Genomic DNA, 11,118 nt, shown 5'->3' on the forward strand with positions numbered 1-11,118 from the left:
TCTTCAAATGTAAAATCAAATTCAGAGTCAGAGTCTTTTTCATTTATCTAATCAGAATGGATTTTGGCCACAAGACATAGATTTGCTTCTTCTTCTTCTATGGACTCTTCATCACTTTTACCCTAGATTGAAGAGATATAAGCTTTGAACCTTTTCTTTCCATACTTGTAGCTTTTGCTCTCTTCTTTTAGCGGGCAGTTAGCCTTAATGTGTGGCTTCTTGCATTTGCAATAGATTATCTCATTTTCTTTCTTCTTTGAAAATTATTTCCAAACTTTTTCTTCCTAAAGAATTTGTCAAATTTCTTAACAAACATAACCATTTCTTTATCAAAGACTTTACTGTTACTAGCTTCAGAATCAGATTCTTCCTTTGTCACTTTTAAAGCTAGCAACTTCTTCTTCTTATTAGCATCTTTCTCCAGCATGGATATTTTCTTTCACGCTCGGCAAGACTTCCAAATAGTGCCACCACAGATCTTATAGAGTTACTCTTTACTTCTTCAATGGCATCAATTTTGGGTTGCCATTCAGCTAGGAGACCTCTCATAATTTTTCTAACTTGCTCCTTTTGAGTATATGTCTTTACAAGTGCTGCAAGCTCGTTCATCATATGTGTATATCTAACTTGAATATCTTTGATACTTTCTCTAGGCTTTATCTATAATAGCTCATATTGTTGAGTCAATGTGCTCATTTTGTTCTCTTGACTCCTTTAGTGCCCTCATGAGCTGTAAAGCCTGAATCCGAATTGTAAAGTTCTGACTTAATCCGGGCTTTACCATTCACATCACACAATCAACAAATTATAATCACAATAATATCAGAGTCATAGCCCTTTTATTTTTTTTTTAAATTACGGGATCTCGACTTCTTAAAATATATATTCAAATAAGAGGGTTAGTGGAAATGTAAACACAATCAAACAACTTAAAAAGCCATAACTTCTCAATCTTGAAAAAGGGTCATGCACTGTGGCATGCAACACATGTGCCATGGCATATGGTATAGAACCATATGCTTTGTTTTTGGCTATATCATATGCCGCGATGGGCACATTATGTGCCATGGCATGCTAGTTCAAATTTCTATTGTCAATTTGATAGCAAAAATGACAAATTCTGGCATGCATCATTTTAATACTCGACATCCAATTGGAGTGATTCAAGTGCCTATATGAAGCTTACATGTATACTAGCTAATGAAGTAAGTTTAGACTCAATCTAACGATTCGATCTAAAATTGGACCCTCGAGTGCAAAAAGTTACTTTTTCTTTTAAAACACATACCCTAAGTGTTCAATTTTTATTCCTTGTCCCATTAGACCACTTCGGGCCTTGAAACAAGTCCAAAAAGATCACATACACCTGATTAACATCACAACGCACATATATCACATCAATAGCCCATTTTGGCATCTCAAAGCCACTTTACACAATTGTGGTCTTATATGACAAATACATATATAAAAGCACATAATCATAAATACAACTAGATTTGTTCCACTTTCAATCCTCTAACTCTTACATTAGGGGCTTTGCCTCACCATATGGTTAAGAGTTACAAATGTACTCAACTCTTTGAAATAAGGCTCTGCCTTACCATTTGTGCCAAGTTCTTACTATTTGTGTCAAATTCTTAAATAACCCCATAATTCACATTCAATTAACATTTAAATCACAATCAACACATAATCATCATCATTATACACACACACACACACACACACCAGTAGAATAAGTTACAACACAACATATAATTGCTTGTTTCATATTTAGACCTACCCACTTACCCTCCACAAGGGCACCCTTGGTATAATGCAATATCATACACATATATACAAGCAAGTTGCACAACATAATCCACTTTCTAATATCCCTATGCAATTATGCATCCTAGTTGGCAACTTAACTCTATAAATAACTTTATACATTCATCCTTACTCAAAGGTAGTCATACCACTATCGATCAAGGCTACTCTCTCCTCACTTTCTTTCCCGACCTTCTTGTTCTCTTTTCACCTGTGTCCAAAAGTAACAAAGTGAGACATACATCCTGGTAACTTAGAGGTAACCCCAATTATTGATTAGTAAGCAAAATCATAAACAAGTGATAAAGTAGCATGTGTAATGACAAAAGCAATAACATATACATATACAGGAATTCATTCTCATCAATCTCGTTATGATCATGCAATGCATTCTCAGTTCCTCCTGGTAGAGTAAACTCTATACCCGGACAAGGACTTCCAGTCATAAGGAACAGGGCCTACTATACCATTACTTAGACTGGGTCATTCTTTTCATATGGGTGGTCTCCTAGGTCTATCATAGCGGAGTCAAGCTTTATGCCCTAGATCATCAGGACTTGTTAGCCTTATACAGAGTAGGACCACGACTCCCTACCCTAGTCTAGGGTAACCTCGTGGATCATTCAATATCCTAAGTCCATCGTGGTATAGTCAAGCTTTATGCTTTGGATCATCAGGATTCTTCTCCTAGGTCTGTCCTGGCAGAGTCAAGCTCTACGCTCTAGATCATCAATACTTTGTGGACCTTCTCATGGTAAGGCCGTGTTTCTCCCTACTATAATCTAGGGTATAACTCACGGATATGATACATGTTAGTGCATGTGTCACTTCAAATTTATTTTAATCAATACTTACACACCTGGATGCATATACTTTTACAATGTTGCTACTCTATCAGTTCACAATACAATGCACATAATTATATCAAAATACTTACAAATAATTTCACAAATAAACAAGTTAAAGGGTTACTCTAGTTATCTTTAACCCTTACTACTAAGGGTTACCAACCACACTAAGCTCTCAAGAGTGCAGACTTTCACGAGCAACTTCGCAGGTACTCAATCTACATAACATAGTGCCCCTCAATCAATTTCCAACACATGTCATAGGCATTGATTTGGCTTAACCGAATTCGTTAACACATAAAATAGTTCAATTGAACCCTTTTCAATTCTTTTATCCATTATTTATAATCATTTTCCCTCTAGGCTTCTCAAACAACCATAACAACTTTTAACACATTACTTCTACTAATTTCTCACTATTAACCTAGCTTTTAGGCCATTTTGGGCCTAAATGCTCAAAGCTGAACTATTCAACTCCACACTAGTCATAAAATCTTAGTTATGCAATATATATATCCCATTTTAAACCTTTCTTTTAGGTTACAACACCTCAAAATCTCATGACTCAATTTCTCAACTGATGAAATTCAATAAAAAAGGGGGTAGAATTGAAGCTTAGGATTGCACGATACTTACCCGAGCCCTAATTATGGCTTGCCCTAAAAGAGATGGCTTTCTCTTGCCCTCTAGACAAGTCTCTAGCTTTTTCTTTTTTGATTTCTCGAGTTGTTCACATTAGCTTTAAGTGATTCCTGGACGATGCATCATGGCACACATAGATTCTGCCATGACGCATGGCACAATAAGAAAATTCTCACTTGTGCTTGCACATTTTGTCTCAAATTATCTTCCTACCCTTCAATCTGATCAATACAACACCCAAACAACACAAAACTTCAACTTGATGTCCAAGCCATAATAAATCTACTAATTACCAATCCACCCCTAATTAGTAACTAGTTCTTGGGATTAAAATTCAGGATGTTACATGAGCAATCCCTAGAGCATCCCACATCCCTTTTGTAGTTTCTAGATTACTTACTCAAAAATACTCTTGTTGACACAATGCACTTGCAATAATCAATTCAGCCTTGCAGTTGAGCAGCACCAGTTTTTATTCCTTTTTCATAAATTCACTCCTTTCTTTTCTTATGAGTTGTCCTTGTACAATTTTGTATGGAATGTAAGGACTAATCTCAATAATATCCCATAAATCAAGATTTGAGGCTTCAAAGAATAATCTTATCTTTTTTAAAAATTATAGTTATCATCATTAAATCTTGAAAGCCTATTAATTTCAGCACCTTTATGGAGAACACTATCACCAAAACTAGCCATAGGATTCTTTTAGACTGTTAAGTCTTTTATCAAGAGTCCAAGCTTTGATACCAAATGTTAGGATAGGCTGATACCTAAGAGGAGGGTAAACTGGGTGACACTTAAAATTTTTGAAAACTTAAAAAGAGTGAAGAACTGAAGTGTGAAGGAAGAAAATGAAACACACGAGATTTATACTGGTTCAACCATAAACTTAGCCTACGTCATATCAGAGTGCTAAAACTTATGAGTACATCATTAGTTCTTACGCGTGGTTTTACACATAAGAAACTATCATCAATTCTATGTAACAAATCACATGTAGAACCTCTTTTCTCTCATGTGTGAAATGGCTAGCAAAATGCCAAAGCCATTCTATATGACCAAAACTCGCATGGAATAGGATGCTATCATGTATGAAATTGCAAGTATTAATGCAAAAACTCATTTGGTGCATTTTCACATATGGAACTTCACATAATGTAAGAAAGATTTTGTATGGTCAAGAGATATAGATTTGTGAATTAATGATCATACATGTGAATAATTTTAACTTGGCTCAAGAAGACTTAAGACTTAATAAAGCAAAATGTAATTGTGCAACAAGCGGCAAATCACGCATGGCTACCATTAGTCTCACACATGGTTTTGCACTTTGACATAATGCAATGAAGCATAGTTGTTAAAACTTGTGTGGACAACAAAGCCTTTCACTCATGGTTTTGCAAGCAGAACCAAAGCTTAAGGCATCACATAACACAAGGGCTTACTCACGCGTGAATCACTTCTTCACACTTGCATGATCTAAAAGTTAGTATGCCTAACATGCAGAAACTCATGAGTAACCTATAGAATTACGCGTGATTCTACTTGTCACAATGCAAATAGCTTCTATCAAAATCAACATGCAAGAAAGACATTATTTGCAAGCTTTAACACACTTAGATGAGTATTAATGCATATGAATGAGACATATGATGCATTTATTTAATGATTATAAAAAGTGATTAAACTCTATGTTTTTACATTGAATCTAAGAGAATTTAAATAACTTATCCTTAACTTCTTCATCTTCTTTTGATTTTTCATGCTCTTGATGTTTTGTCTTCATCCATGATTCTTTATATCTGGACATATAACAAATATCTTTTCTCTTGATTTTGTAATCATTAAAACACATGATCTAATACTTGCTTGATTTCTTGAGTTGGTTGAAATCTCTCAGTTTCTTCACCATTCCAAAGGACTTTAAGTCTAGTAGTAAAAATAGAGCACATGATGAGCTTGGTGAAAGCATGAGAAAAGCCAAGATTTAAGAGGGTATCATTAATGTGTTAGATAAGGAGGCCCAGTGGAAGATTAAATTTTTAAATCCCTATCCTTATGTGGATCAAACGAACTCATTTAAGTTAAAGTGGATACAAGAGTTATGTAATGCCTTTTATCGACATTACCATACGCTCCACTACAATCAATCCTAATCAAATCAAATCATTTACTTTAAAAACTTTGAAAACATTGGGATCCCAATAAAAATTTTCAAAAATTATTTTATAAATCACTCAGGTTGTAAAACCTTAACAAACAGTGGAAGCAATATGAATACATGTATTAAGGACTAGGAAAACATGTGCAAAACAAGAAAATAAAGTGAAATTTAGCACCGTGTGCCATGGCATGTGGCACAAAGACTACAGCCATTTCACTCTGTGCTGTGCACCGTGGCATGTGGATATATGCGCCATGGCATACACACTTGAAATTGCTATTATAAGACTATTTCTGATACGAACTTCAAGTGCGCGCCATTTTTGCATATGATGTCCAATTAGGGTGATTAAGTGCCTACACGAAGCTTGTTTCAAAATCTAATTAATGACATTGGTTTATTTAAATTTGATATTTCTATCAAAAATTGAATACCTAAGTGTATTTTGACCGTTTTATGTCAAAATTGTCACTTAAAGGTCTCAATTTGAAACCAAATATCATTAACCACTTTTTGGGCCTTGACCACGTCTAAATGGAGAATACATACCTAATTGACCATACACATGCATAATATAACACACATACACACATTTGGCCTGTAAACTACTCATGTCACACTTTTAAGTCCAATTGCATTTTCCTTTCTATAATCTCATACATGGCTAAATCGTCACACATATACTTTCAAACATCTCATATTCACACACATACATTCTTTTATTAGCCCATCTAGTTATTTCACTATTCTCACATATACAAGGGCTAGGGATTTCAAAATCATCAGACATACCACAAATACAACTTTATGCACTTATATTGAAACATATGGCAACTTATACACATTTAATACTAATAACATCAACTTCATTACACCAAAATCTTACAAAAGCTTTGTGAGAGGTCTCCACTTAGCCAATGTCTTTCCCTTTTGACGTACTAGTACTAGAACCTAATAAAATGTAAATAATTATGGGTGAGAATAAAATCTCAATAAACAATATAGTTCATTAATGTCTATTACCATAAATAACCATGCCAAAGTATTAAAACTAAGGTAATATCATGTATATATAAAAGTATGAAAACATAGCATCATTTCAAAGGAATTCCACACAAATATATACTAGCATAATCATCTAGCCACCAAATCTCTAATTCTCTCTGACACAAAACCATAAGCTCTTTTGAATCAACCACTTTTTGACTTGAGCACACTTTCAGTGGTAGAAATACTAAGCCAAAGGTAATCTAACCCACTAATAGACTATGGTTTCTCTCTTTACACACTTGTGATAGAGGCATTGTTAACTCCTAACTGTACCCTAACGGGTACTAAGGAGTTGCCAGACTGCTTGAATATCCTATAGTAATAATCCCATAATATGCTGTATCAAATTACCTATGGTAGCAGCCTATATGATGCTACACCAGATGTTTCATAGTGCTGGCCCAATCATATGAATTTTTCACTTACATATCTCTACACACACACACATTCCCACATATCCTAGGTGAACTTCACCCCCTATGATCATGCTCTTTCACAATTTTCACTACTTTCCTTCATGATTCCATATCATATAATATCATAATACCTATATATATATATATCACTTGAAATTAAATAACCTTTTATATTTTATTTCACAAATCAATGTTCATACTAAAACCATTTTCAATATCAAATCATGCACAAAACTCATAAAAATAAGTTTTCTCATTTGTTATTTACTTCTACACAATTATGATAGTTAATAAACATAATAAATTATATGGTTACCTCAACCCTTCTGTTTGATAGAAAGGGTTACCCGTGTAACTTTCTTACTTGAATCTCTTTCCACTTATCTACTCATCACATACTAGAATCTACACATTGGCAACCCAAGTCAATTTTACTATTGACAAAAAATACCAATTATCACAATTAAGCACCTAATCACTATCAAATCCACATTTCATACTTGATTACACATAGTACCACTGATTATCCCTTATTTCAAGATTTAAAATTTCTAGCCAAATTTCTCTCACTACTCTCTCTCTAGATTGGCGTAAATTCTTGCCTACAAGTTCAAAGCTTTATCATTTTGACTCTAACCAATTATAAAGTACTAGTTTAATTCTAAAGAACCTTTCTATTACTATAGGGTAAGAAATCAACTCCTTAAAACTCTTGAATTCAATTTCTTACTAGTTAAACTAAGAAAAAATAGGGTAGAATCAGAGGTTAAAGTAGTACGTGACTTACCTGATAACCAACAGGTTAGAAACATAATCTTTGCTCCTGATTTTGCTTGCCTTAGCAAATCCCCCACTCTTCTTCATGTTTGAGCTCTTCTCTCATGTTCCTCCCTTCTATTTCATGAATGGGACACGTCCCTATTAATCAAAGTTCTGTACCATGCACTGTGGCGCATCCATCCCCCACCACGGCATGTGACACAATGAGCGAAATCCTTGTTATGCTCACATACTTTGCTTTAGCATTTCACTCTTCTACTCATTTCTATTCATATAACATCCCAATAGTCAAAATAACACTTTATTATAAAGAATCCTAATCCTATATTAAATAACTAACTCATCCACTAATCAATCATTAGCGCATGATTAAAAATCTAGGATGTTACAAGTTACCTCTTAATTGTGAGCTCTTGACATGCATTCTCTTCAAGAGTATGGATCTTAAGAACTGACAATATAGATTTGCTCCCTCTATTGGTATCCACATAAACAACTTCCTAACTTGAACAACATGTTAGTACTCAATGTTTTTTGTCTTTAATTGTTTAATGTAACGGGCGTCCTAAATTAGGACTTAATCATCATACTAACCATGGTTAATCAAGGACTAACCCAAATGGATTATACAATACGAGATTAACCTAAATGAATTCTTAATATGTATTTATTTTTTACAAACTATTTAATATAAAGGAATCCCAAGTCTTTAAAATATTTTAAGAATTCATATCATTCAATTAAACATATGCGGAAGCATGATAATAACTATTTTTACTTGCAAAAATATTTTGACCCATTAATATAATACAAGCATCAAAACACAATCTTAAGAACCCAAAATACCTTTCCATCCTACACAAAACCTATAGTGCAAATGGATCAAGAATATATTATCCTAATTGGCAATATCATAAACTAAATACACATATCAACATAAAAGGAGAGAGGCCTACAGAAGTGATTATTATCACTTAGCCTAATGCTCCTTTCCTCTGTTCTTCTCAGATGAGCTAGTTCCTGTAATATGTTAAAAGAGAGGGGTGAGTACAACCACTCAGTAACCAAGATATATCTAGGTTATACAAATACATGATAATTAATCATGAATGCAAGTGACCAATAAATTTATCAAGGTGACCATTCAAACAATCACATTAATAACATGTTAATCACATTAACATTGAACTCATGTGAATAATTTCAAGAATAAAGTCAAGTATAAAATTTGCACGAATAGCCATATATACATTATTCACATAATTACTACATGTTCTCATTTCTACAATTATAATCATATTCTCAACATAGCCATCAATCACTCAAATGGCATGATAATAATAATATGCATGATCAATCTCTTCCTTATATCCCCCCTTATTTCCTCTGACATGAAATCCGTGGGCCAACAACCGGAAGGGATCATCCATGTGGTGAGACTACCCAAAGCCGTAATCATATCATGAGGGGCTACCGGGCCAGAGTTACCTTACTCACTTATGAACACGATTTCCCCCAAATCACACACTATGGGGTGTCATACCCAAAACTAGCTCTACCCAAAACTCCAAGTAGGCCAGTAGGGTCAAGTCCCTTAATAGGAATAATGTTACAGTACCTTACAAGGTAAGTAGCGGCTATAACCCCTAGGATTATTGGTTAATAGCCAAATACCATATGGATTTTGTGTAATTGCTAACTCCTTCACTAAGGCGAACTCCCGCCATATGATCATACTAATAAAAAAATACATTTTAAAAACTCATATATATAATTCATAATTTATAGTCAAGATTGTGCACATCATCATCAACATCAATCTCATTACTTATACCAAGTCACAATTAACTTGGTCACAAACCATAAGGTCTCAACAAAACCACATGCATTACAAACAACTATTTCAAATTTAAATATATATATATATATATATATATTCTTTTGTTTCACCAACATAATTAATTAATTAACATACAAATGCATAAAATAGATTTCCCCCGGTTACCTCAACCTTTGAGAAGTCAAAGATTACCCCTCAAGTTACAACACTTCCAAAGCTTTCCAAAGCTTGAATGGTGTCAAAAGAAAATTAATCTACAATTGATCATATCCCAATGTGTCAATAATATTATTAACACAATTTTTACTCATACTCTAACACCTAAGTATTTATTTTATTTTATTTTATATTTATTTATTTATTTATTTATTTTAAGAAATTAGTCTTAGTCTCTTGAATTCTAAAATTTAATTTCATATATTTGAACGTATCTACTTGGTTTAATAGTCTCCTTCACAATAATTTCATTCAATTATTTTTCTAATATCAAAATTTCTCTTTTTATTCCAAAAATTCGCACATAAAAATACCCAAAAATTGCAAACTTGATTTCAAGCCTAGAATCATTATTCTATAGCCATAATAATTTATTTCTCATCTCAAATAATCATCTAAATATCAACAAATCAATTTATATTTTCAGATTTAACTAAAAATCTACCCATAGAAATCTAGGGATAAACTCAAATGCCTCAAATTCCAATTTTATCAATAAAATAATACTCTAGAATATTTATTACACTACTAACAACCTCAAAACCATATTTATTCAACATAAATTCATCCCTCTTCCAAATCCTAAATTTTCTACCACCACAAAATCAGAAACTAAAGAGAAAATATGACTAAGAAAAATGTTTAGAACACTTACCTAGTTTTAGAATACTTAAAATCTCATATGAAGTATCCTATTATGGAGCTTCACCTTCTAAATTAGTCAACCTCTCCATCAATGTCGCTCGCTCTCTCGCTCGCTCTCTGCCTCAGCTCACGTACAAGGATGAAATGAAGAAATGAAGGAAGGAGGGTGATTTTATAAAAAAAATACTGCGGGTCCCACATGTTTTTTTTTTGTCTCCTCTTTCCTCTCTCTTCTTTTTTTTATTATTATATATATGTGTGTCATGATTACTGTGGGAGAGCACCGAAAGCGATTTCTTCTTCTCCTTCTTCTTCTTTCTTTCTTTAGACATTTTCTCTTTTTTAAAAAAAAAAATAATAATAATTTAATATATTTGTTAATTAATTAATTAATTAATTATTTTTTTAAATTTTAATTTAGAATTATATCCTGATTAGATTTAACAATCATCTCCTTCTAATTTGCTTACCTCTAAATATTTTTTTTAAAATTTCTATTAACCCAAATTAACTATTAAAATTTAAATTGGGATGTTACATTTAAGGTGTTTCATGGCTCTCAAAGTGTTTTGCCATCAGAACTTTTCTAACTCTCTCTTAATGAGCACACCTCCTCTTATACCATATATATAGATTAGGGTTTTAGCCATCCTTTAATAAGACAATGAAAATATTAGATTAAATTTATCTCATAAACAAAATTTATAA

The 11,118-nt window shown here is 33.0% G+C and overlaps 1 long non-coding RNA gene across 1 annotated transcript; it reads right to left on the reverse strand.

The window, feature by feature from the left end:
* Positions 1-6,367: 6,367 nt before the first annotated feature.
* Positions 6,368-7,959, reverse strand: LOC129302224 (uncharacterized). Its single transcript, XR_008591212.1, has 3 exons — positions 7,717-7,959; positions 7,246-7,334; positions 6,368-6,414 (listed from the first exon to the last, which is right to left on the reverse strand). It is a non-coding gene; the product is annotated as an uncharacterized LOC129302224 (long non-coding RNA).
* Between the last annotated feature and the right edge of the window lie 3,159 nt (positions 7,960-11,118).

This window comes from Prosopis cineraria, unplaced genomic scaffold (assembly GCF_029017545.1).
Source record: "Prosopis cineraria cultivar Desert tree isolate PC_DT_omini unplaced genomic scaffold, ASM2901754v1 PC2, whole genome shotgun sequence".
NCBI lineage: Eukaryota > Viridiplantae > Streptophyta > Magnoliopsida > Fabales > Fabaceae > Prosopis > Prosopis cineraria.